This window comes from Cupressus sempervirens, chromosome 11 (genome assembly GCF_028749045.1).
Source record: "Cupressus sempervirens isolate cs-2001-9-10 chromosome 11, ASM2874904v1, whole genome shotgun sequence".
NCBI classification, from domain to species: Eukaryota; Viridiplantae; Streptophyta; class Pinopsida; order Cupressales; family Cupressaceae; genus Cupressus; species Cupressus sempervirens.
In genome coordinates, this window is record NC_143128.1 from 354,411,772 (window position 1) to 354,437,173 (window position 25,402).

Here is a 25,402-nt window from a genome sequence, read left to right on the forward strand (position 1 = left end):
CACATGAGTGCACTTTCTATGTCCTTGCAATTTTATGAAGAGAAAAATATCATACGATCATTGAAGTTTCTCATTGATGATTGCATCAGTGGAATTAAGGAAGCAGTGTTCCTACTTTCATTGGTTACCCACCAATCTCTTCGAAAGCTTAACTCACAAACGTGTTGTTTTCTGTAGCTTATGTCTGTTAGGATTTCAATTTTATTTTATTTTCTTTGAATTTCATGTTATTTTCTTTAGAGTTCTTGTTATTTTCTCTATAATCTCCTTGTTAGAATAGGATTTCATGCTAGCTACATTGTTAGATTGCATTCATAAAAAACACAAAAATACAAAAACATAGTTCTTTTTTAGTGTTATTTTTGAAACAATGTGTAGATTCTTCATTCCATCCAAAGTCAAAAAAAACCAGCAAAGGCCTCCTTGTGAACATTCACATTTATCTTCAATTGAGTGGATCTTAGTAGGTCGCAAGATCATTCAGAACCTTGGAGTTGATTCACAAAATCAGCTTTTGAAGAGAGGAGTTCGCAAGAATTCATATTGTTTAGCATCGTGTAAAATGACAGCTCAATACATTTGTATAGAACTTGGTCATCTTGCCAAGAACTACATGCATACTAAAAGAATAGAAGATGAAAAGAAGGCAAAAGTTGATAATATTAGAAAACAAATGAAACAATAATGGGTTCCAAAATCTACCAATAATGCAAGTCCAAGCAATGATGATCAAGTCACTCAAGAATTGGCGACTCCACCATTTCTACTTAATTCCTTAAAGGAGAGATAGAACTAAGCTACTAAAGAAGACATCTAAATTAGTTTTAGTTGATAGGACAAAAGATCCATATCAACATTCAAGATGCAAAGAGATCATCGAGTAAGAAGTACTAGTTACTATCTAGTGACCTTCCTTATCATATAAAGTTAGGTCACATACTATACCAAGTGAGGTCAGGAGTAACTAAGTCTCATTTGATTACCAAGTAAAAATATATCACCAAGCATTCAATAAAAGAAAGTGGAGAAAGGAATGAAATCTCAGTCATTTTTCATCATAAATTTTCAAGAGCTATTTGTGCAGAGCGATATTCAAGAGCATTCAAGTGATTTGAGTGAATTTTTACCAAAAGTTTTCAAATTCTCTCAAACCTTACTGAGAAAAGATGGCATCCAACAACGGTAAATAAAAACAAGGCTCAGATGTGTTGGTTCATGGAGTAGAATGGAAAGCACCGGATCTCAAGCTAACACCTACCATCCTAGAATCCCTAGATCTGAGTGGAATGCAATCTCAAATCCCTCCTAAGGTACTATTGATTAGTGATATCCACTTGAATTTCAAATGTGCTATACAAGATATAGGAACACTAGAAATGGATGAATGTTTAAAGGAGTTATGTGTTGATGATGTGTTAAAACTTGATCCAACATCTTGAGCTACAAGGTTTAATGCATATTCCTCACATGCCATAGGACTTCCAAGTGAAATGGATAAGGTTTATCCTCAATCATGTGCATAATTGTCAATTATGGTTGGAACAACCAATTTTGATCATGAAGAAGATGTTCCATAGGATCATTGGTCTCCCAATGTTGGCAAAAGCTAAAATGACCAAAACTCTAGGTCGGGTTGAACTGGAAAATAAAACCCTAGCTGAGTGGGATGGAAGGGGAATGAAGATAAGCAATGTAATTGACATGGAATTGAAGTTCAATATTCATATCATTCCCCACAAAATCTAAAGTTCAAGTAGGTTGAATAGTGTGTCTTGCAAAGTAGTTGATCTGGTTTACAAGTTAGTCAAGAATAACATATCTCTTGACCTTGCCAAGTTGTTGTTGAATCAGTTCAACAAGAACATGGAGAGCATCATGAAATCAAAGAATAATACATGTAAGTTTGTCTCACTTTTGACATTTTTATTCTTCTATGTTCAAAAATTCTTTCCATCAAAAGGTACTATTGTTTGGAGGAAAGATGTGCCAATACTCTATCAAATTAATGAATACATTGGTGAAATGGAAGAAAACTATACTCGTATCATGGACAATTATTTTGATGCGTTCAAGGAGAAAATTAACAACAGATTCCAAATTCCTAAGAAACTAGTAGAGGATTATAAAGATGATGTTTGTTTTATGGTAGAGAGTGATAAGGTGTACATTCAAGCAGTTAGGCTTAGAATTGCATTGGTAAAACCTCTTGGATATGAGCTTAACATTGATGTAACAAAGGATATAATTGAGGCATTAGTAAATGAACTAGTTGATCCTAAGGCAACCTATTTTGGCATATATGATGAAGCCAAGGCTAGGATAGAATTGGAGATTAAGCTCCCTCAGGTGGTTAACAAAAGCCAGAAAAGGATTGCCAAGTTGAAAACAAGTTCTACTCTTTTGTTAACTGAGGGAAAAGGTGAAGATAAAGAAGCAGAGGATGAAAAAAAGTTAGAGGAGGAAGAGCCACTAAAGAAAAAGGGTAAGGTTGTGTTGCATAAAAATGTAACTAAGGAATAAACATCAAGCAACTAATGCACATTCCTACATTATCATGCAAAACCTCAAAATATGAAAGAAAACAATGTAAAATAAAGATAACATGAACATCAAAATAACACTATGCAAACTTCATGAAACCATCAAGTGAAGATGATTTCATCACTCATGGAATGTGGTTGCTCACAAGTCCAGCAGCATAACAATAAGGTAGATAGTGCTTTTTTGAAAAATGAGGAGAGGGCTCTCCTTTTATAGGAAAATGGATGCAACAGATGGTTGAGATTGAATGAAAGATGGAGGGCTAGGATCCCTCAAGATTGATGAGGTGTCAATGAGGTGGAGGACAAGTAGACTCCATGTGGATTAGGGTTTTGACCATTCAAGGGGGGAAAGATGCTCACACATGTGTGAGCAACCTTTGATGTGACATGTCTATGACAGGTGTAAGAGGCGTGTAAGATCATGTTTCCTCACACATGTGTGAGACACCTTTGAAAGTGATGGGTCAATGACATGTGTAAGAGGGTTGGAGGCTCAAGGTTTCTCACATATGTGTGAGACACTTTGGTTCACATGTGAAGGGGGACAAGGTTGTAAGTGTCTAAGAGTCACATGTCACATGTGACTAGGGTTTGCCAATCCTTTGATTAGGATTGTGCAAATGATTAGTGATGTGATGAGATGAGGAACTAAGATTAATTAGTGGATAAGTAGATTGACCTAGGTTAGAAGGATGGGTTAGGTTAGGGAAGTGAGGTTAGGTGTGGGTTAAAGGTAGGAGCCATGTGCTCAAATAGGATTAAATTTAATATTTAATTCCAAGAGGGATTAGGCAAGGAATTAATTAAGTAAATGACATACTTAATTAAAGTGAAAGGGGTTAGATGCAAGGGGAATAGGTTAAGATTTAAATAAACCTTAGTTTATTTAAATTAGGGTAATTAAATAAATGCAAATTTATTTAATTAAGGTAGAGGAATTAAATAAATAATGAATATTTATTTAATTGGCTAGGAACGGGTTTTGGACAAATTTAGGCGTTTACAAAGGTAATCATTACCAAACTTGCTAAGCTGTCCACTACAGTGTTTACTAGAAGAACCTCCAGGAAGAAATCAGACAATGAAGGAGGAGACATAATATTTAGAAAACCTCTACCTGCCTTCCACGACAGATTGAAAGATTTGGAGTCAAGGGCTGGCATAACCAATTTCAAGGCATTGAAATATGAGATCAAGACTAAAGAAGACTAGAAGAAGATTGAGGATTTGGTGATAGACAAAATGGGTAAGTGGAAATACTCACCAAATCAACTTGCACTTCAGATCCAGAATGTTTTGATGGATAAGATCAAGCCAAGATTGGAATTTGCTAAGCTAACTGCTAAAGATATCTATGAGAAAACCCTCAGGAAACTTATGCCAAGCCTATCTAACAAGGAAGTGAAATAATCTTTGAAGAAAAAAGAAGAAAAAAGAACTTTAAGATTCAACACTTGTCTGGTATTGATGAAGGATATTGAGCATGTTGTGAAGAATGCCACAAATACATGGAAGAATGTATATCTTCTTCACAAACCGAGCAATTTTTTTGTATGTGTCAATGATAAAGATGATGATGATGATGATGATCAAGAAGAAAAAGATGAAGAGAAAGATGATGAAGATGTAATTCATTTTGATGATATTGATGATGAAGAGGAACAAGAACAAGACGCTATTGAGGAAGACACACAAGATGTTGAGGAAACTGACCCAGCTAAGATTGCTACAGTAGTTATAGCCTCATTTCCTCATCTCTAAGAAAAACATTAATAACATCAAGCATGGAGATAGCATCAACATGATTGACTGTTACCAACACTACAAGTACATGCATCCAATCGATATTTGCACCAGTCTAGCTCTGCACAATATTGACTGAAGTGACCACCACTTCATCTATTGAGCTGCAAACTCTTCCCTCTTCAACAATTTTGGACACAACAGCTTTAGATACATCAATTTTGGATACTTCAGGTATTTGTACTACTAGTTCAATGAGTGCAATATTAATTTTTGTGGCAAGTCCTACCATTTCTACTATTATTTCCATTCCTAGTAAGCAAGAAATAAGTGCAAGGATAGTTGAGACCAAGGCTCAACCAAACACAAAATTTTTGAGCAAAGGAAAAGAAAAGGAGGAGGATGTAGATCTTGATGAGGAAATTGTGATCCCAAATTGGGATATTTCAAAACTCAATCCTGATCAAATGCAAACCTTTGGAGAAATTCTTCAAAGGAAAGCTAAACAACAAAGGCTTAGAGAATAAAGAGATAAGGAATTTAAAATCATTGAGGATGCAAAGAATATTATAGTAGAGGCTCTAAGTATAGAGGTTGACACTTCTCAACCAATTTTGTATCAGTTGGTAGAGGCAGTCTAGAAATACAGGGAAGACTTGGATGGACAGGAGAAATTATTGCATAAAGAAATGAAAAATTTAGAGAATAAAGTTTTGTAACTTATTGCTCAACAAATTGTTGTTCACCAAGTAGAACTCTCTACCATTTTGTGCTCTTTGGAAACCTTTTGCACTAATGTAACTTTACTTTTTGGTAAATAAAGAACAAATAGACCAAGATTGATGAGGATCTTAAGGCAAGTGCACAACAATTGCAACTTGACTCAAGCTTAAGCTTTACCCGTTTCAATAAGATCATATTTTTGTCAAACATGTAGATAGAATTACTCAGAGAAGAGGCAAGAATTAGATCTACATTGGTAGATATCCATAATATGATTCTCCCTAACATGGATGAACTACAGAAGCATATTGCATATTCAAAAACCCTCATCCATGACAATTATTTCTCTATTGCAAATGATGTGATTGAATTGTTAGCAGAATTGTAGATTGCACTGCACACATGCAAGGTCTTGAAAGAGAACTAGGACAAGACTTTGGTGCTCATAATAAAGGTACATTTAGACTTCTTGTTTCATTTTGGCATTACTATGTAAATATATAGAATAAATCTTTGGCATTAATGTCAAAAAGGGGGAGAAAGATGTAAAAAGTTGTAAAGAAAATAAAGATAATGAAGGAGAAGATGTGAGAAGATTGAATAAGGAGAAGATTGAAAGAAGAGTGTACAACAAGTATATATTGTAAATAAATATGTTTAGTATATTGTATATTATACTATGGAGGAGCATTACCATGTATAGAAATATATCTCTTACAAAATTACTTTTGAAAAATCTCAAAAACGGTATACTTTACCTAGTTGGAATCACAAGGTGATGGATAAAGGTATTCCAGAACTTTTTGAATTCAATTTTGAATGATAAGTTTTTTTTTCACTAATGCCAAAGGGGGATATTATTGACATAATAATCAAGTTTTTTTATTAGTGACATACACTTATTTAGATTTTAAGTATCTACTGAGCTTATTGTACAGTTAATAGTGTTAACCAAACATTTCAATTGTTACTGAGTTCTACTGTTGCTACCGAGTCCTTTGGACAAATTTTAGTATGTGTTGAGTAGTTATCACTATTGTGAAGATCAACAGTGTGAACTAAGCATCTCAGTGTATGTCAAGTTTACCAATGCAAACCAATTTGTGCAGTGCTTACTAAGTTCACAGTTGATGTAATGCGAGTCCAGTGTTAACTGATCTACTCAATATAAACCAAGTGATTCAATTTATACCAAGCTCATAGTGGAAGCATTGACCAAGCCATACATTATGGATCAAGTGATTTAGTTTATATGCCAAGTTTCATAGTATTCACCAAGTTACTCATGCAGATTGAGTTCAAGACTACTTGGAAGTGATTAGTATGGACCGAGCTTCTATTTCTATCGAGTGCATGATGATGTCAAGGATTGATAGTGGATGTTGAGTATCAGTACCTCACTAAGTCAGTCTTTAGGACCCGAGTTTCTACACTTTAGCTAACTTTGTAATATTTTTGTAAACTGGTATTCTAGCCAACTTTGTAATTGTATAATTGGATTAGTATATATGTAATATATTGTATCACATCCAAAGTGTGAGCAGAGAATGTAATGTAATTGAATGTAATCAGAGAAGAGCAAAAGAGTGAATTACAAAGGCTACAACAATATAAGGAGCAATAAAGATATACCTATCATAGAAGGTGATTTATTCACACAAAAGAATCTCACTCAGCAAACCAAGTTGCAGATCATCCTAACAAGTGGATTAATCAAATCCTTTGACAAGGTAGACCTAACAGTCTTATGTAAATCTCTTTACTAAGTGCATACTTCATTTTATATTTGTAAATTCTTATCAAGGTGGACCTAGTAATCCTTATTGCTCCTAACAAGGCAGATCATCAGAAGTGATCAATGTAAGCCTTAATAGACCAACTTTATACTACAACACTAAAGCTTGTGGGTATCATCCCCACCCCAGTTTTAATTTCTATTTGGAAGGCTTATGGGTCACCAAATTATGTGTTAAAGTATTATATGTGCTTCCATGTTTTTAGTATCTCATGCATGTAGTTAGATTAAAATTCACATTAAGGATTAATTGCTAATTGGGACAAAAGTTTTAAGAGTTACTGATTCACGCCTCCCCTCTCAGTAACTTAGCCTTTCTTAGTATTTTCAACAGACTTTACCAAGTGGTATTAGATTTTTTTTGGTCATTTAGGAAGTTGAATCTATGTTCTAGAGGTTGTGAAACCATATATTATCTTATGTGGTGGAATAAAAAAAATTTGAGTAGCAATTGTAGAGGAGTTGCATGAAGATGGATTTTGGAAGGAGAGATGTAGATCCAACCATGATGGACATGTTAAGACAAATAACAAGCAAATTGGAAGTTGTGGAGAAAACCCAAAGAAGAGGTAGACACATTTATGATGTAAGGATGATGAAGAAGTTGAGGAAGAAGAGCCAACATATGAACATGGACATGAACGAATCCTAAGAGTTATAACTAGATTGAATATAAAGCCCCATTTCAATACACTTGATTAAGATGGTGTTGTGATGTGGAGCCTAATCAGACTTAAAGGTTAATATTCCCCCCTTTATTCAGCATGGTTTTCTCCCAGATTATTACTACAAGGGTTTGGGGGAAGTGCCCCCAAGATAGGTTCAATGGGTAGCACCCCTTGCGGGGTCTAGGGATAGTGCCCCAAGTGTGCTCCTTGTTGTAGTACAGGGTGGGGTTGAGGGGCAACGCCCTCATGGGGTTTTTTGGGGGTAGCACCCCTGAAGCCAAAAATTAATTTACTATTGTAAAAGAGGTTAGTTGTTATTTTTCTATTTGATGACTATTTCTAGCCCTAATTTTGTAAGTGACAAAAAACTTGTATAAAATGGCTTAAGGTTAGGAATTTCGTAATGAATTATGATATTGTATCATCTTGTAGTGGTATTGAGTTGTAAGGGATTGTGAAACTAGATAATAATAATAGGGTAAACCACATTAAATATTTGTGTTTTGTGTTCTCTTCTATGTGATTTACTATTTTCTAATATTGGTTATATTTGCATGTAATTTTTATTTCTGTCTGTGGCATATCCTAACAAATGGGGTACACACATATAGTTATATGTTATAAATTTTAATGCTAGTAGCATAGTGTTTAATAAATATAGTATGCTTCTTATTTAATAGGAACATTGGTTATGAGGTTTTAGGTTACAATAATCATTGTGGGACTTTAATAATTTCCTTTCTATTAATCAATTAATTAAATAATTTATAGAATTTAAAGAATTTAAAAGGATGATGAAATAGTAATGTGGGTTGCAACTTTCCAATTATTCTCCCTTCTCTTATTTTTGTTTGGGCATTATCTTTTGCTATTAATGTAAAGTGTTTCTTTTAAGAAGATTTCTTTTTTAAGTATTAGATGCATTTCTTGTTAATTTTACTTATGACATCTAACAAAAAGCGGGATGATACTATTCTATGTAGGTGGTCCCACAATAGTGTGTACCACTTTTTTGAACATCTTGATTTTTACTGAAATCGCATTATTCAAAATAAATGTGATGATTTAAGACTTGAAAGGTTTGGTTTAGAGTATTAGATAAAAATGGTAAATATACAACCTGTTTAGATAAAAATCTATATGATATAAGCTCTCTACTCCTTAGTTACACTTGTAATTGAGTCTCCATTACATCCATCAAAAATCTTGAAAAAATGGCTTTTGAACGCTTGAAACAAGAACCAAACAAGATGATCCCCTAAAACATTTTTTAGATTATTCTACTCAAAAAAAGCTCTCTAATGATTATAATTTTAATACATATTGAGTTCATTCACTTTCAAATTTTACTTTAATTAAAAATAAGTTATTTGGCCATTCAACAAACTATCTCTTTAATGCTTTCAAAAAAATTATAAATTAGGAAAATAAAATTACAAACAATATGTAGGAAGGGAGTATTTGTGTTAGCTTTCTATCAAAAAAAGAAAGAAAAAGAATTTCGAACTTATGTCTCAATTATAGTTCTATCACTTTAGAAGTTAATAAACTACTAAATATTGAACCAAAATAAATGAAACCAATTCCATCCTCTAGATATAATGTTAGAAATCTAACTTTGAAAGAAATTATTTTTTCATAATTTTTGAAAAAAAAACTAATGCATATCCAAACGACAATCACTCCCAAAATATGTTTTTTCACAAATATTACTTTTTTGTAGAAGTTGAGAAAACCAACTTCACAGATCACCAAGAACATTTGCATGCAAATATCCTGTAATGAAGAGAAACTAGAAAATGAAAAGCAGAGCTCAAAAATTCTCAACAATCTGAGAGCAAAATGTATTCCAAGTTATGAAAAATGAAAAGTACAAAGGTTCAACCTTAAAGGTGAACAAAACCCTAAAGGGAAAGGAAACTAGGTTTGCACATTATAATTAATATAAAATATTAATTATATACACCTAAAAGCAAGCTTAAGTAACTAGAGTAATAAACCACTTAATTAACTAAATCAAGATGATCTAATTAATAAGCGAAACAAAATAATTACTCTAACATTTTTAAAGGAGAAGAAAAAAATGATACAAAATTTCTTATTTTATTTCTTAAAGATATATTAGAAACTAGAAAGTAAATTTTAAAAGATGTTAGTTTACATCATCTTCAAATTCCTAATATTTTTTCTATAATAGGTGTTTGAAAGTGAATTTTTTTAAAGAACGTCAATCTTAGTGTCAAAGTTGGCCAAAATGTGGGACACACTATTGTAGAACTAGTTGATGACAAGTTAGATTCTAATGAATTTCTTGATTAAATCTTAGAGATGGAAAAGTAATTTGAACATGAGGGTACAAATGAGGACAAGAAGGTTAAATATGTCTACACCAAGTTGAGAGGACATGCATCTTTATGGTAGGATCACTTACATATTAATAGGAAAATAAGAGGTAAGGAGAACATTAGATCACTAGATAGGATGGTGAATAAATTAACCAATTGTTTACCTACTAATTACCAAGTAAATGTGTTTAGGAAGTTATAGAACCTAAAGAAAAATGATCTTAGTGTAAAGGAGTATACTAAGGAATTTTGGATATTGAATATTAGATTCGATCATACAAATGATGATGTTGAAAGGGTTGCAAGATTTTTAAATTGTTCTAGAGCATCGATACAATATGAGATCAATTTGGTCAAGTTGTAGCGTGTAGAAGAGGCTTATCAATACACCTTAAAAGATAAAGACAAGTTGAACAAGAGACAAGAACAAAGACAAAGAAGAAGAGGTGAAAGATTTTAGAGAGGAAAAACATGTTCTAGAGGAGGAAGATCTTATAGGAATCAAGATAAGGGAAATGTATAATTCAAGGAGGAGAGTTTATACCAAAGAAATGCTAATGGTTATCATAGAGGTTGTGGATAAAAGTAGCTATAAGATAGATGATAGAAGAGTGTTTAGAGGCACCTGAAGAGTTAACAAAATATTTGAGACAACTAAAGGATGGAGAGGCCCTAATGGTGAGTAGAGTTATATGTCATAAAGAGATGGATCAAGAACCATTTTTTAGGAGGATCTCCTTCAAGATAAGATGCAAGATTTATTAAAAATGTTGCACAATAATCATTGATAGTGGTAGTTCAAATAACCTAGCCTTGGAGGAATTGGTGAAAAAGCTAAAGTTTCATATATTGAAGCATACCAAACCTTATCATATATCATGCCTATGAGATTATGATATAGTTCTAGCAATTAAACATTGTTTGGTGAAATTTAAGATAAGATCTTGTCACAATGAAGCTCTTTGTGGTATTATGTCTATGGATGTACATCATATCTTTTTGGGTAAACCATGATAGTTTGATTTTAAAAAAATTGAATGATGGTGAAGGAATAGGTATAGCATTTTTTCTTATAGAATGAAACAAGCGTTATTGCCTTTGATGGACTCCTAAGAGTGAGATATGTACTAGTGTTAGCATTTGTTTGGTTGAAGGAAGGAAATTCCTAGATGGTTTGAAAAGTAAAAGTAAATATTTGATTTGATCCCTAAGAAGTGTTGGATTACTTAGGAAAGGTAGGATACTGGGGGCGGGGGGGGGGGGTGGATGAATCAATATCCTATTTTTTTAACCCTTTAATACTATCTATGATACCCTTGTTCTTTTCACAACTCGGTAAGAAAATATCATTAGCCTTAAATTCTCCTCAAAATGAATATAACCTTATCTATGTTAACTTTCATGAATCATGAAAACATAAACCATAAAATCATGACACATAAAAAAAGTGTTTGGTCATGCAAAACCATTGGTTAGAGGGAAAATTGCAATGGGAATAATACCCACAAATCCATTAGTACTACATTAAGAGGATGCCTTGTTAGGGATTTAATATTTTGTCACTTCTAATGACTTACTCTATTTGGAGTAATACAAATAGATCTACTAGGATCTATCTTTTTAACAAATTTTACAACCCTATACAAAGTGTGTACTTGATTAAGAGATTTACAATAAGAATGTTAATTCTACCTTGTGAAGGATTTAATCTTTTGTAATGGTTAGAGAATAGTTGTAAATTGATTTGTACAATGAAACTTACTTTACCAATAAGATTCCTCTTCTACTCACTAATGATGTATCAAATCCTTCCTCGTGCAACTTGAAGCTCAACTTGTCCTTCTGAATTAACCCTTTGTCAACAAAGCAATAATAGTAGGAAAAAATCTCATCTCGATAGCAACTTTAGACTGTTCCATGTAGGTCCTTAAATAGTTTTCTTTTTCCTCTTATAATTTATGACCTAATTAGGGTTATGGAATTCTCTATAATGTGATATAGATTAAAATCAATGATCTGGAATAATCCCTTTTCCATTCTTTTCCTTTCTGTCATTTAATTGGCCTTCTCTACCTTGAAATCATAAATAATCAATTCACATTTATCAATAAGTCTTTTCAAATCTTTACCTTGATCTATATAAATCATGTTTCTGACTCAATAGGTTCATTTCACATCAGATTTTGTGCCAATGCAAACATTTATTATCACTCTGTACAAATTGGTATACACTCTGTTACTACTTGATAATTATGTTTTTACTCAATAATCTTCCTACTTGGTTGAACTTTCAATGCTCTAAAAATTTTGTGCACTATTAGTTTTGAAATACTTGGTATACACTAAGCTTAGTTATAATTGACAAACTTATACTTTTCTCTTTCATTATGCTCAAGAAATATAATGTAAGTCAATGAAAAATGTTCACCAGCTAATATTTTCTTCCTTCATCTTTAATTGTTTGACATTAATGACTATAGAAATGTGTCTGAGGAGTAACATTCTCCCCCTTTGATATTAGTGATAAAAACATTATGCTCATAAATAAGTTGAAAATTGTAGAACTCCCCCTACATATATTGCCTTCTCTTCCTCAATATAGGATGTATTTTGTAAATTTTTTTGTAGTTTCATCTCTTATATCTCCTCCTAATAACTCTTTACATGTATATAAAATTCTCATAATACATACACACATACACATAAACTCCCTCTATCTCAATAGAAATATATCCCCCTTTTTGTGATACTTAGGTCAAATAGCTGCAAAAAAATGAAATACTTACATAGGATATAATCCAAAGTGATCAAGAAAAGCTTGATGATTCTTTAACATGATAGCCATGGTGTCATCCTATTTTTTCTTTAATAACTCAATTATTATCCTCACAATCCTTAATTGGTTGCTAAGTCATTCATATGATTTGCAATTGATAGATTGGGGCAAAAATGAGATCCTTTTCTCTCTTGAAATGTTTTTGTATTGCCTCAAGATGGGGTAGTATCAATGCTTGAATTTCATTGATCTCTTCTCTTAATCTTATTTCTTCTTGTAAAAGTTCATGCTGAAATCCTATTAGAAATCTAACTTAGGAGTATTGTACTAAAGACATACTAGGATCAACAACATATGCACTTGATTTCATATCTGCACTAACTTTTTGTAAATTATCTTTGATTTCATTTGTGAGAAATGGTACATCACACAACTTCTTAAAAATGTTAAATAATTTTGCATTAAGGCTTCCAAGTCATTAAAACTACTAGACAGTTTAGTGTACGATAATAGTTTGAGCAACCTTATCTAACACTTTATTTTCAAATTTCTTCTCTATTATTTCCATCAATTTGGCCTGGATTTCCACATTAGATTCATTAAGCTTTTCTACTATTTACATAGGTTAGTCTAAGATTGCATTTTTCTCATTCAGAGTGATATCGTGAACATGATTCAATAGAATATCTTTAACCTCATAAAGTACTTGTGTTTTCTTATGCTCCTTCTTCAATATTTTGTGTTCAACCTTTCTACTACATAATTCATTGTATATAACTAAAGCATCAACATCCAATAAGTCAAGGGCCTAATCAGGTATAACTATTATCTCATCAAGGGTAACTAAATTGGTCTTGACTATTGGTGAAGTCTCCTTCCTCCTTTTCTTCTATTTTATACCTTTTGAATCTACAATATTGGTACCTAGGGGTAGTTGGAGTGACAATGAAACTTAAGTCTCTAGATTTTTCATTTTAGGGTCATCATCCTTTGTTTAAACTCTTTTCTTCTTGATCAATAGTTTCAACTAACACGGTTTTCAATGGTGGTACATAAGGCATACCCTCTAATTGGTTTGGTGTAGAAATAATCACTTCATATTTCTTCATCTATTCTTTATTTACCTCATCTTTCTTCTCTTCTTGGCATGTAGTTGGTGGAACAACTGTTGCATAATGAAATATAGTTTGGGTGTAACCCTAGATTGTGTCAAGTCTTCTTTATTCTTTTCATTTTCTAGACTTACTTTTTCTTTCCCTATATTTCCCTCATTAGGAGGTCCCTGGGCTTGTGACCTTTCACCTATAGTAGAATCATCTTCTTTGTGCTTAGTTGTATCTCCTTGTGTCTAAGTGGTCCCATTATCAATCTTCTACCTGACATTAGAATATTTCCCTTGAGTGTTGTGAGCCTGTTGTTTAGTTTTTGTGTCCTTTTGATCTCCATCATTGTCCATAAGAATAGTATCAACTAAATAATATAGAGAACCAATATTAATGTTGTTCACATTTTTTGGTTCATCTATGTGTTAGGATTAAGATATTATTTAACTTTTACAATTGGTATGAAGCTTGGTGTATGAGCATGAGATAACCAAGTTGATAATGGAACTTCTTCATTGTTCTTAGTGTTAGCCATGACATTCTCATCTTTGTTTACTTCCTCTCCTGAATCATATTCTATGATATCTTCTATAGTTATGGTATCATCTTAACTAGTTATATTTTTAACCATATCAAGTACTTTACTTGCTATATTTAAACCATAGTCATCCTCTTGATTATCCAATTCTATATTCTTCTTGGGCTCGATATCATCAACTTGATTTATCTCCTTAGGTTCTTTGGTCTTGAAGATTTGCTTCTATAATTTTTGACCTTCAATATCAACATCTTATAACTTACCTATTGAGATCTTCAATACGCTCTATTTAGGTACAAACCTTTGATTATATTTTTTCATAGCTTCACCAATATCTAAAATATCTAATTTGGGCATAGTAGTTACAAGTGCTCTCTCCATTTTTTTCTCAGTGTTCATAGCATACTACCATCTATTGTAAAATTTCTTGTATAGCTCATCAGGAATCATGGTTTTAATTTAAATAGGAGTATTTTTAAATTTAGCCATCATATCAATCAAAGCATCCTCAATATTTTTTTAATATTCCTAATTAAATTTAGTGTACTTTATATATTGAAAGTAGACAATCCTCCATGTTCTCTAAGAGAATTTTTCATCTCTTCTACTCTTCTAGGCATCTTGTTTACAAATTTTCTAAATTGACTAATATCATAACACCTAGTTTTATTATTGTCCTTATCATATTTGAAAATCAACTTTCTTCTCCTTTGTTTTGGTTGGTTGGATGATGTAGACATTTCCTTTCTTTTCTAGTATGTCTTTACTTGTGATTATGTAGGCGTAATCACTATGGCAGTTCCTTTCTTCAATGGTGGTGGAACCTCAAAAGAATCTTAGGTCCTTGAGGTCATGTTCTTGTGTTAATAGGTTCTTTTTATCTTCCCTTTATTCTTCTCTATTTCAACAAAAAAAATTGTCTTTCCTCTATCTTCTTCTTCCTCAATATCCTCACCGTTACCTTCAGTGACCATTAATGGCTAATTTTCTTCTTTCTCAATGAGTGCACTTACCAATATATCTAAAAATTTTATGGTTTTAATTTCAAATTTGGGTGCAATAATATCCATTTTTATTATTTCCTTTGCAATGTCATATGTGTCAAAAGGTTTTTCTATCTTATTCACATGTTCATTAAGTAGTACTTCAATTGCCTTGGTAGCTTGATCAATATTAATTTCATATTCCATGGGTTTAAGCTAGGAAACCCTAGAATTAACAATTTGCACATGAGTAGTATCAGAGTCAATAAGAAAAAATATGTCATTATGATACTTATCAACTAATTGAGGTGGGATCCTAAATCTTTTATGCGTTATTTCTTTAAACTGAATGAAATATGCAGACATGACACTCTCAAAGTTATCACCTCACCTTTGAATGTACTCATTAATTTGGAAGATGATGGGATTTTTTACATCCCAATTAACATTATAAATTGTAGGGAAACAATTTTGTAGAATATGCATACCAACAATGAACCAAATTTAGATTTGTTTATCTTGGCAACTCAGATACTATTTATGTTCTCAACTAGTTGCTTCAACTATAGCTCGACTAGGTTAAGTCTGTGTAGCTTCTTCAAAATTTTGATATGCCAAATCAACTAATCCACATGAAAAACTATAGGGTATTCTAGATTAAAATGTCTTATATGCAACAACATATACAATAAATCTTGTCTCTAAATCAGTTTTTGTAGAAACCTTAAAGCCTCTTCCTTCCCACTTGGTTTTGTTATTGTCTTTAATTTCTTTCTTAGATGTTGATCAAATTGTTTTCCCTTTCTCAATAATTGGGTATTCTATAACCATATGAATCATTACTCTGGTAATCTTCATTGGCTCATCCAACAATAAATGCATGTTGTGGACTTGGCTCAACATAATTTGACTCTAATATGCCTTGAAAACTTTTGGGAAACACAAAGCATGTATGAGATCTTTCATCTCTAGGTGCTTATATTCCTCTTTTATTTTCCCATCCATGCATAATTGTTCATATATCTTGCAGAGTTCATAATCTATAACTTCACCAATCTTATTGTGATAAAATGTATGATAATCTTGTGTCAATACAGCCCTAGGTGGAATAGATGATAATGCACCAAGCTTATCAATTTAGGTATCCACTTTAGGATACAATTTGTATTATCACTCTTTTACAATCCTCATTCCAAATTAATTTGACATTACTGACCTTGGTCTTCTTCTTTATTGTTGGAGAGCTTGATGTCATCATCACAAGTTAGGATTTTGGTAAATACATTCAAACTCACTCAGTTCACCCCAAAATCACCTTCACACTAATCTTATTGATCAAATTTCCACTCATAAGATTCAAAATTCAACAACACATTTAAATAGCTTAGATTCACTCAAATCACTTCTTAGACTCAAGAATGTAGGGTGAACAAATAAACTATAGAAACCCCATTTTATACAATTAAGTTTCTTTTTAATGTTTATTATGGTATATTAAATACTTTGTACCATATTTTGGTTGGCATATACTTTCTTTCCAAAAGTCACTCGTTTTCTATAGGATACTCAGGCAAGCAACACTTCCAACTTCAACTTAGTTAACATAGCAAACTTACTTTATTGATACTTACCTCATCTTCTCTACTCAGAGTAGCTTCACTTACTTCATTAACTTCATAAATCACATGAGTTTTCCTAATGTATCATGTATTATGTTGATATGGACTTGATCTCATTAATTTAAAGAACTAATGTAAGATGTGACAATATGAATCCAATTCTATACCTTCTGATAAGGCTTAGTTTGAAGTGGAGGTTTCACCTAATCCATTGGATGAGATGTTACCAATTATAGCATTTGATGTCTCAATATCCTATGTCTTCTTTCTCTAATTCTTACCCATCTAATCATGAACTTCATCAAAATTGAATTTTTCTTTTGTATCTTCTTCCTTAGGTTCTTATACTTAGTACCTATAGTCTTTTTTCAGGTGACCAATCTTGTGAAAATGATAACATACCATTTCAATATTTTTCTATTTTCTAAATCTTCGTCCAAAGTTTAAGCTCATGCAACTAGAAACAATGTGACCATATATTTCACATGCAATAAAAGTATACCATGTATTAGAGTCCCAATTTATTGTATTACCTTTCTTTCCTGGTGTCCAGTTTGACTTCATCTGTGATCTACAATCGTGTGACTTGTGTCCAAACTTGTTATAATAGTAACCCTTGAACTCATATATTTCTTAGTGGTATGATTGAACTTTGATCTACATTCATATGCTTGATGACCATACTTATTACAATTATAATAATGACCGTCAAATTTAGGAGTAACATTGCTCTTACTAGTTTTGCTCCTACAAACATTGTTGTGTGTCTAGTTTTTTCATAATGGTAGCATGTAGGCTTCTTTGTCTTAGGATTTATATCTCCTTTCTTAGTTGTGGAATGCTTGATATAGCCTAGTCCAGATTTGTCTCTTATTAACCTTTGTCCTCTTAGTTGTTCATTAAATTTTCTGATACTTTCCATTGATCTCTTTAGTCTTTCATTGGTTTCTATTTTTATGTTAGTTCACATTTTAGCTTTTCATTCTTAGTTCTCAGTTTAAAAATTTCTTCCATCTTTCTGTGATGATTTTCTTTGAGTAGCTGGTTTACCATTTCATAATGGTTTTGAGTTAGCCTTGTGATTTTTTCATCTTTAGCATTCAATCTTGTAGTGATTTGTCTTATCTTCTTTAATCATTCTTTTCTCATCTTCATATTTTTTCTTCTATTCCATTAATTCACAATACCTTATAGAATCAACTTCTTGATCTTTCTTCAAAATTTTTACTTTCTCTATTAGGTTATGGTTCATTTTCATTAGATCAACTATAGTGGCATCAGATTCATTAGACATGTTTCCATCTAACAGTTCTTCAATCACTTCCTCTTGATATGTTGTGTCATTCATTTGTTTAGAAATTTCCTTCCTTCTATTTAGTGACTACTTCAATTTTTCCTTCATCTCTTCTCATTGATTTAAGGCCATCCTTAGTTCCATTTTTTATTCTCATGGTCTTGTCAAGCCTATACCCTTTCATATCTAGAATCTTTTCTCTAAGGTGGTAAAAATATTTATGAGAGAACTAAGCTCTAATACAAATTGTTGGATTACTTAGGAAAGGTAGGATGTTTGAGGCAAGGAAGAATAAATAGCTTCAAATTTTTTTAAACCCTTACACAATATCTATGATTCCCTTGTTATTTTCACAACTTGTTAAGAAGATATCATTAACCTTTATACTTGAAAATGAATATAACCTTATCTATGATAACTTGCATGAATCATGAAAACATAAACCATAAATTCATGACACATAACACAAGTCTTTGGTCATGTAGAAGCCCTTGGTTAGAGGGAAAGTTGTAGTGGGGATGGTACCCACAAATCCATCACTACTATAGAAAGAGGGTGCCTTGTTAGGGCTACAATATTTTGTCACTTCTGGTGACTTACTTTGTTAGGAGTTATAAAAACAAATATCCTAGGATCTACCTTTTTCAAGGTTTTTACAATAGTATACAAAGCCTGTACTTAGTTAAGAGATTTACAATGAGATAGCTAAGTCTACCTTGTGAAAGGATTTAATTTGCTACAATAGTTTGAGAATAATAGAAAATTGATCTATATAATGTAACTTACTTTTCCAATTAGATTCCTCTTTTTCTCACTAATTTATCACCTCTAGTGACTAATGTATCAAATCCTTCCTTATGCTTCTTGAATCTCAACACTTCCTTCTGAATTAATCCCTTCTTAACATAACAATAATATCAATGAAAAATCTCATCTCAACAACAACTTTAGACTATACCATGTAGTTCCTTAAATATTTTTCTTCTACCTCTTATAATTTTTTACCTAATCATGGAATTCTCTAGAATATGCTATACATCAAAATCAATGATATGGAATAATCTTTGTTTCATACTTTTCCTTTCTGTCTTTTCATTGGCCTTTTTCCCCCTTGAAATCATAAACAATCAATTCTCATTCACCAATTAATCATTTCAAATATTTACCTTAACCTATGCAAATTATGTTCCCCACTCAATAGGTTCATTTTGCATCAAATTTTTTTCCATTGTAAACTTATGGTCCCTCTGTATAACTCATTGTACACTCTATTTTTGCTTGATAATTATGTTGTCTCTCTATAATCTTCCTACTTAGTTGAACTTGCAATGCTCAGTGACTTTTTTTCTCAATTAGTATTACAATACTTGGCATATACTAAGCTTAGTTATAACTTAAAAAATTATACTTTTGTCTTTCTTTGTGCTCAAACAATACAATGTAACTCAATGATAAAGTGTGTTGACTAATATCTACTTCCTTCATCATTAGCTATTTGACACTAATGAAAACATAAATGTGTCTTAGGAGTAGCACAAAGTCTATTCTAGGAATAAAAAAGGAACAATCTAAGGAGATGGAGTTACTGATAGAGTATAAAGACATTATCCTAGATAATATACTAGATGGAATACTAGATATGAGGAGCATTATTGCATGGATTTGATCCATGAGAAATTTTTCCAAACAAGGAAATACACCACATAAAACTTGTAGAAAATAAAGAATTGAATATGCAAGTGTGAATTATTGAAGAAAGGCTTGATTATAGAGAGATTGAGTCCTTTTATAGTACCTATAGTATTAGCACCTAAACATAATGGAGAGTGGATAATGTGCACTAATTCTAGAGAAATCAATTGAACCATGGTAAAGAATAAATTTTCTTTTCCAAGGGTAGATGATATAATGGATTATTTGAGTAGAGCTTGATGTTCCACCAAGATAGATTTGAAGAGTGGGTATCATCATATCAGATTTTAAGAAGGTGTTGAGTGGAATACTGCATTCAAGATAATTGAAGGTTTGTATGAGTGGTTAGTGATGCCTTTTGGAATAATGAATGTGCCTAGTACTTTCATGACATTGATGAATGAGGCATTGAAGAAACTATTGGGTAAGTTTGTAATTGTTTACCTAATTGACATTCTAATTTTCGTAAGACTAAGGAAGGTCATTTTTTGCATTTGAGACAAGTGTTGCAAAAGTTAAAGGAAGATAAATTGTTGATAAATATAAAAAGTACTCATTTATGAAAGAAGAAATATTGTATTTAATATTTTTAATATAAAATTATGGATTAAAGATGGTTTTATGCCCTACATACCTATTTTACTTTTGGGTTACCTCTTTTGAGGTCTCCTTTGTTTTTTTTTTAGTTTTGAATCTTAGTTTCCCAACTCCCTTCTCTAGGAAGTGGGTCCCTTCTACATTGTTGGTGGAAAAGATATTTCTATTACCTACCCATGTGGAGGTAGGATTAAAAGAATAAATTAAAGAATGTTAGAATTCAAGATCTATGATTTTATCTCTCCTTGTATTTTCCAACATGGTTGGAGGTAATTCTAGGGTTCCTTAGGAGGACATGTGTCAAAAACTCATTACTGGGCTTTTTAAGATAGTAAAACAACTCATTTTACTTTTACCTTGTAACTAATTGGTCTATGCAAATGAATTTTGATAGAATTTGTGTTCTTAGGAAATTTTGATACCCTTAATTCAATTGGAGTGGTTGCTTTGGCATAGTGTTGAAATTCTACGTAGTGAGAGCATTTGTGCTGCATGCTTGGCGTTACCATTTTCCTCATTTAGGTTGGTCTTTTCTTCTCTTTGTTGAGTCTTTTTTTCTTCTATTTTTCTCTATTCCTTTAGTGTGGTTGTTCCTTTGTTTTTGGTTTTCTTTTTTACGTGTCGCCTATTTTCCATCGTGCCAAAGCTTGGCTCTCTTTTTTCTCTTCTTTTATTTTGCAAGAAGGTGTTTAAAACCACCCTCTTCTAGACATTAACCAAGGTGTTGCTTTGTTTCTCTTTGTAGTTAGGAGTATCCTCTTGGTTTCATATTGGTAGATATTAATTATTCTCACCATTTGATTTTTTTATTTTATCATCACAAGGTGTCCTTTAGGGTTGAAGGAATTGTGTTGTGTTGGTGTCCTCTTACATGGTTTTTTTTCCTTTTTTGTATAGTGTATTTTCATACAACCTTACTAGTCCTTTCATTTTTTGACTTTGGTCAGTGTTAATCTAGGTAATTGAGTGTTTCACCATTGTTATAATAGTTGAAATCATAAACATGTTTTCAAGGTAATTTGTGGGTGTAGTTTCATCATCTTAAGGGTTAAATTCTACCAAAATTGGGGACAATTGTTCACAATTCCCTCTAAGTGGACCTGAGCTTTAGAAGACAAGTGGTGGTCTAATGGAACTACAGTAGTGGTGGTCTAATGGCACTATAGTAGTGGTGCCTCTAAATGGCTTTGTGGTATTGGTGAGGGATGGGTTTATTTTTCTATTCTACCAGTCCCACCAACCACTCTGCATTGGGTAGAGTGACTCACTAAACCAATTTGAATATATTGCTCATTTAAATTTAAATGGTTTTCATGTCACATCCTTTTGAGAAGCCCCTGCAAACATTATGTCATGGTCTTACATGTCACACATGCAAGCATCAAATGCTTATATTTCTATGTTGATTATATGGACCGGCATTGTGATCTACACTATTAGGTTTTATTTTTTGGTAGTGTGATGTTGGGATTCTAATAAAAGGGGGGCTTTAATGAGCTAAGATTCATCTTCTCTTAATGATTGTTAACATGATATAGGTACTTGGATTTGTGAAAGTGCTACTTTCTTGTCTATTCTGTAGAGGTAATTCTCCTACAAGGTATGACTTTTTGGATCCCATATTTTACTAGGATTTTGCAAACTCTATTTTAGGTCTCATAATTTTAGGGATTTCCTCATACTTATCAATATAGGAATGAGAAAGGGTGACCCTAGGACCCAAAGGAGGAATTGTTAGAATTTTATTGGGAAAGTGAGATACTAAGAGGGGGTGAATTAGGACCACTTAAACTTTTTTCAGTCAAAGCAAATTAAAAACTTAATTGTATTCACCACTTAATCAATATCATATCTAGATCATGAATAACATAACCTTAAGCTTGAAATGTTGAAATAAATCTAGCTACTCAACACATCCATAAGCTTAAAAGTAAACACATAACACAAAAGATTTTGGTTACCTAGAAACCCTCCAAGGTGAAGGTGAAACTGGGGTGGGGATGACACCCACAAATCTTCACTATTGTAGTAACAAACTTTTTTTGTTAGGACTAAAAATGTGATCACTTCTGATGATTTGACTTGTGAGGGGTCATCCCTATTAAGAGCTTTACATGATTTTTAGGTCTACCTTTATTAAAGGATTTAAAACTTACAATGAAGTAAGCACTCTGTTAGGAGGTTTACTTAGGCCTATTAGGACCACTTTGTTAAGAGATTTACCTTGATTCACTTGCTAAAATGTATTAGTAACTAATCCTTTAGTTTACACTCATAATGTTGATTAAGTATCTTCTCTTTCTATTCTCTGATTTGATCTCCTATCTAATATATCTTTACTCTACTCTTCACTACTTCATTTGGTCACTATATTCTATTAGTTCAAAACTTCACTTGCAACCTCCAAAATATAATTTCTTTGTGTATGCATTCAGTGCACTTTTCATAATTTCATAGTAGGGTTTGGATCTTCTCTAAAATAGACATCTGTAGAGTCTTCTAGAATATAATCAATGATCTAGAAGCTTCTCTTTTTTCATCTTAATCTGATTGGCTAAGTTTCTCTCATAGGGATCAACAAATGATGCCAAAACATGTAAAAAAAAGTTTTAACAATCTCTAAAATCATTAAATGTCATTTACATGTTGGCCAAAAATGGTTTACCTCATATTTTCTGCCATTCCAAAAATTCTTGTTCAAAGAGTGTTACTCAGTACATACAATTTTCGATGCTTAGTCATATCTATTCTATTTTCTAACATTCAACCTCAACTAGCTTGGCTCCTTCTATATGAAACAACATCAACTCACTCTACTTTACTCGATATTCATTGAAATTGTCTTCCATAGGGATACTCAGCAACCATTAACTTGCTTGGCTCCTATAGAGCTTGACATATACAAGATTATTTAAAAGTATGATCAAATACATAACTTAGCCTACAAAAACTGATTCGATCATATTGATGATCGACCAACTTTTCCTTCTATATGACTAAGTGTTTGTCACTAATAGACAATGAAACTAAAGAGATCAATAGGAAATCCATTCTTAATTAGCTAATTTTCATATTTATTAGGTTATTTATAAATGAGTTTATTGATTCATGCTTGGTACTCATGGGAAAATAATGGTTCCATCATCCAATGAGTCTATAGGTATTCAATACTAGGTTTCTTCCTCCAAAAGGACCAATATGGACAAGCGATTTGAGAAGCTACTACTAGTTCTCAAGTACTGGGGTGACATGTGCTTTTGACTTTCCAAGGTAGACACCTCTTTGAAGTACATCATAGATACAAACATCATGGAATAGAAGGAGTTCTAGGTGCTCTATGACAACTTGTTAGACAGAGAGAGGTGAAGAGACCCAATGGTCATGATGATCATTGTATAGGCCAAGTTATTTCCTTATGTTGTCCAATGTTTAAGATGATGATGGTATATGCACAATGGTATGACTAGGACATGTACATGTTTACTCGAGTTTTGGGTGACACTTTTGTGGCCATTGATAAGGTATTAGTAGCTTAGTACCTTCAATGTGTGGGCCTTCCTAGTTCCCAAGCCCCAAAGGATGAGGAACCAATGAATCAGTTCAAAACTCTTGAGAGAAAAGTATGGGTGTTGGCTAAAGAAGCCCAGGAAGGAAAGTAGAAAGATGTCCCTCTCCCTCCCCCAAGTCAATTTTATTAGTCCAATACAATTTTTCATGTGTTGCTTGTGTGGGGTTTTTGAGGAGCCTCACACTTATGAGTTTTCCTCATGGATACACTATTTCATTACAGGAACTGCTATTGATATCATCTAGTTTGGCTAGGCTCATTTCATGCACCATTAGAGGCTATCTCAAAACATTACAAGAATACCTTGCCAAGTCAGAGGATCAATGAAAGGGAGAGAAAACATTCATGATGACTTCCTACCTAGTGTGGTTAACTACTCAAAAGGTTATAAGGCTTCCATTAATCAAGGATGGAATAATGACAATAAATTTTAGTATAGGCAATCAATTTCACTACTATATTTGGGGCCATTTTCTAATACCAGTTCATCGCACCAAGTGACAAAAAAATTTCACACCCGAATTAATGAGCCATCATTGAATGTGCATCAAAAAATTTCATGGACTCAAAAGTCATCACAATAAAAAGATCAAATATTTTTGGTGGGTCATGGTCAAGTAAGTTGTGAAAGCAACTTGACCGTTAATATTACCATTGGTGGTAGAACACCATGTTGTTGATTATTAGATGATATTTAGTTCCATTTACTAACAAGGATGTTGTTGAATATATGACATCCTTATCATATATTAAGTCAAAGTTTTTTTGCTTGACATAAACAAATTGATGATATGTTGATAGTATAATTGTATTAGGGAAAATATTTGTCAGCAATCAAGTTCCATTTTGGTAGTGATATATTATTCTTCCAGTATAAACCATTTTTTAAAGTTTGACTTAAAATTTTTAGAAATGGTCTAGAATATTGTGCAAATGATTAAATGAGGATTATTCATTATAAAAGTGGTCTATATAAAGTTTAAAGTTACAATATTGGAATGAAAATCACCTTAAAGACATTTATGCAAGAGATTGACACAATTTTGTCAATCTCTTAAATAAATGTTTTTAAGTTGTTTCTTATTCCAATAATGAGACCTTAATCTTGATATTTGTCATTTGTACAATCAACACTCCTCATATAAAAATTTACATATTATTTTAGAATAATTGAGCAATTTTGAAGTCAATTTTTTTTTAAATGGTCTGTGATAGGAGAATATTATAGCACTACCAACATGGAAATTGTTAACTTGCAAATATTTTACCTACACAATTAGACTATGTAGAAGTCATCAAACTTTGAACAAAGAGTAATCGCATGATCTAAAAGTTCAAAGAATATAGAATAATATGAAATATGAATGCACATTATGGATTTATTAACATTTTCATCATAGAAAAGGAGGTCCATG